At 37.4% G+C, this 3,936-nt stretch overlaps 1 non-coding gene across 1 annotated transcript; it reads right to left on the bottom strand.

Moving 5' to 3' along the window:
- Window positions 1–3,569: 3,569 nt before the first annotated feature.
- On the bottom strand, window positions 3,570–3,643 carry TRNAN-GUU (transfer RNA asparagine (anticodon GUU)). Its single transcript has one exon. It is a non-coding gene; the product is annotated as a tRNA-Asn (tRNA).
- Between the last annotated feature and the right edge of the window lie 293 nt (window positions 3,644–3,936).

Genomic DNA, 3,936 nt, shown 5'->3' with positions numbered 1-3,936 from the left:
AGTATACCTCAGACCTCTCATCATTTAACTTTTTTATATAAAAAAAATACTTTGAGATGAAAAAATACGTGGGTGAAACGGATTATTTTGTTTATACCACAGCAGAAGGGGATGACCAATTTACATCAACATACAACTGACCCATAAATTTGCTCCTATAAAAATCCAGACTCTATTGTATTCCTCATGAAGATCTTAGAAGGAAGTCGAAGTGTAAAGTTTTTTTCCCACATCTCATGTTAAATTTAATTTAACGTGTAAATAGTAGATTGTAGTATTATTAAGTAGTATTTTTTTCTCAAATCGCCCAATAAATGCTGAGCTTGTGTTCTAGCGGTGAGTGCCCCTCATTCAGGAAATTTAGTTTTGGATATCCCTAATTCCACCTTAGGCACTTGCCTGGACTCTCACACTATTTGGATTTGTGAAGCTCTTCTCCTAGCCTCCCCCATACTCACTGAATAAAGCGCATTTGCGGTAGAGTATTACCTGAATTCAGGTTCCTTGGTGTCGTCAGTCATGTCAGAAGGAAAATATGCAGAACATAAGAGGTCAAAGACATCATCAAGCTAATTCTCGCTACAGACCTGCTGCCCAGCAGAACGGAAACCTCAGGTACTGATACCTGAGGGAAGTCAGGAAGGATAGTAAGCAGATTGTATGTGATTACACCTGTACATCTTCAGTGAATGATACCTACCTACAATACTATTAATCGGAAGCTTGTAGTGCAGACAGTTTCAGGGAGATCTGGAATATAAATAAATAAATACAACGTGCAGGAACCATAATAAACAACTGTATCATCAGTGTTGCCTTCTTCAATTTTTTGGTTAACCACTGCACAATTTTTTTTTTTGCACAATTTTTTTTTGGTAGTTGTGGATTATATAAGCTGGATTTATTTATAATCATCATGGGCAAGCCCATGATGATTATATATATATATATATATATATATATATATATATATATATATATATATATATATATATATATATATATATCGCTTATATATATATCGCTTTAAACCACAGGACCACCCAACCACCTGGGTGGTCCTGTGGTTCAAAGCGTCATGTGGTTCTCGCTTACCATGAGGCAGGCCAGTACAACATGGGTTCGAATCCTTGGCTAGCGCAGTGTTATTGATTATATATATATATATATATATATATATATGTATATATATATATATATATATATATATATATATATATATATATATATATATATATATATATATATATATAACGAAAACATGAATACATTGGTACGATATATCAAATATTATGAATCTCCTCCAGCTCCTCTGAAGCTGGACACGAGCAAAGGACACAAACATTTTCCCTCTAGATGGCCATACTGGGCCCTGGAAAATGAATGTAGCCGCCCTCGGGTTCCTGGCAGTGTCAGTAGTCTGGGAGGTAGTTTTTTTGAGGAAACGTGTGGCGTTCTATCCCAATGACCCTAATATTTCTGATCCCAATGGGACGAATTGATACTGATGGCTTATGTCTCTGTATTTGCTGTTCTTGTACTCCTACCTGTGATCAGCAGCACCTTCCTGCTGCCCAGCACTCTAATGGATGTAGGTGTCAGCCAACGTCGGCATGCAGGTATTGTCCCATGCTAAAAGTTTGCCTTTCTTCCAAGAATAGATGGTGATCCCATCGGGGCGGTTTGAAGCATTGTGAATATTGATGGATGCTAGAGATAGGGGATCTCTCTCGGCTTGGCACCCACCTGTAGCAAGGCTCCTCTCTATGATGTAGTTGGCCTTATTGCCCTTTCATGATAGCCCTTGGTTCTGGAGCAGATGAGACCATATAGACCATATCGGCCGGCTTGTGCATCACCGCAAATAAACGTATATTCTGTGTGACTTGGGGCAGCGAGGTGGAGAGTCACTGCTATTCGGAGGGTCTATGGGTCGAGGCGTGTTCTCGTTGCCGAAATGGGAACTGTTTGCAGGAAGTCTCCAAAGTGATGTGTACTCACAGCTTGGAGAAAAAGCAGTCTTCCTGTTGGATGTTGCAGCCCTGAGCATGTTGGCAAGCACCTTTTCTGTGACGGGGGCCATTCTAGCTCGATTGTTTGTAGGTCAGTGCTTCAGTAGGTTTTGGTGCTGGAGTAGCGAGAGTCTCCCATTTGGCAATGACACTCCTCAGCCAGGATTCTATATTCCTGCTGAGTCACCAAGGATGTCGAGAAGAATTTGTTTTATTAACTCATTTGATGAAATGAAGGAGGATAAGAAAGCAGGTAGGATAATTTGGCAGGATTTGTATACTCGCAGCCCTCCAAACCTGACTGGAAGTGAGGCTTGCAACCACTATCCATCTTCAAGGGAAAGATACAGTACACTCTCTAGCATGGTTTTTAAGGAGCCATATTCTTTGAGTTTGAGACTGCTGAAGGCTGGGTAGCATCTCAGGAAGTAGGAAAGTTTTGTGAGGGACAGGTACCTGGTGAGCAGGTCATTATCTTTCATTCTGCTTCCTATCGCCATGAGATGTGAGATTTTTTTTTTCCAAAATCAGACCGAACTATTAAAAAACAAAGAAAAATCACATGAGTGTGTCTACATACAATGTAGTGTGACTTAATTGTAAGTAAAAGTTATCTTGTGTGTTTACAGACAAAAAAAAAAGACATCAGTAATCCTACCATCATGTAAAACAAATACACTCTTACACTCATTTATATATATATATATATATATATATATATATATATATATATATATATATATATATATATATATATATATATATATATATATATATATATATATATATATATATATATATATATATATATATATATATATATATATATATATATATATATATATATATATATATATATATATATATATATATATATTAATGAAACCACGAAACAAGTAGTATTGAAATATTTATCAAACTGCAGCCAGAAGGGATTAAATCTTGAAACACATTCTCTAGCCTCAAGAGACAGAACAACATTCACATTACATTAACCACTTAACCAGCAATCCTTAAATAATCATGCACCCAGCAGAGCTAGGTGTTGTTCATGCTTGGGGAGGCTGGTATTCAAACGGGAGGTGGTTAAAATTAGCCTTGAGCCTACCACTACCTCTAGTATCCTCAGATCATGAGCAACGCCTATCATAATAAAAATAATAATAATAATAATAATAATAATAATAATAATAATAATAATAATAATAATAATAATATTTATTAATAATAATAATAATAATAATAATATCTTTATTTCAACAACTACAAGTATACAGGCCTAACTGACATCCATGATATACTACTGTACAGACAGCCGCTTGTTATGCTGAGCATTTCGGGTAAATTAGATCAGTTTTGTCCCAGGATGCGACTCACACCCGTCGACTAACACCCAGGTACCCATTTTTTAATGATGGGTGAACATGGACAGCAGGTGTCTTATGGAAACACGTCCCTAATGTTTCCCAGCCGTACCAGAGATCCGATCTCCAAACCTCAGTGTGTGAGCTGAGTGCACTAGCGATCAAGCTACGGGACACCCAATATAAAAACCTTCGCCCCCGGGTGGGCTCGAACCACCAACCTTTCGGTTAACAGCCGAACGCGCTAACCAATTGTGCCACAGAGGCTGTGCCACCTAACTCTGTTGGGTGCATGTTCTTTGAAGGATCGCTGCTTAAATGGCTAAAGTGATTTACCTATTTATTAAATATTCTTCTGGAGCCATGCACATAGAATAAATTAATTTAAGAAAAAGGAGAACGAAAATAGGCATTTACTGTATGAGTGCTGCATCTGATTCAGTCCTACTGAATCAGTGATTTACATTAATTCGTGTTTATCATCATGTGGGATCCTGAACTTCAGATGTAATGGTGTCAGAATCATCTATGCATTATTGTTGACAATTCTCACTGCTGCC

This window comes from Cherax quadricarinatus, unplaced genomic scaffold, assembly GCF_038502225.1.
Source record: "Cherax quadricarinatus isolate ZL_2023a unplaced genomic scaffold, ASM3850222v1 Contig261, whole genome shotgun sequence".
Taxonomy (NCBI): domain Eukaryota; kingdom Metazoa; phylum Arthropoda; class Malacostraca; order Decapoda; family Parastacidae; genus Cherax; species Cherax quadricarinatus.
The sequence above is the reverse complement of the archived record's forward strand: the minus strand, read 5'-3'. Positions and strand labels throughout refer to the sequence as shown.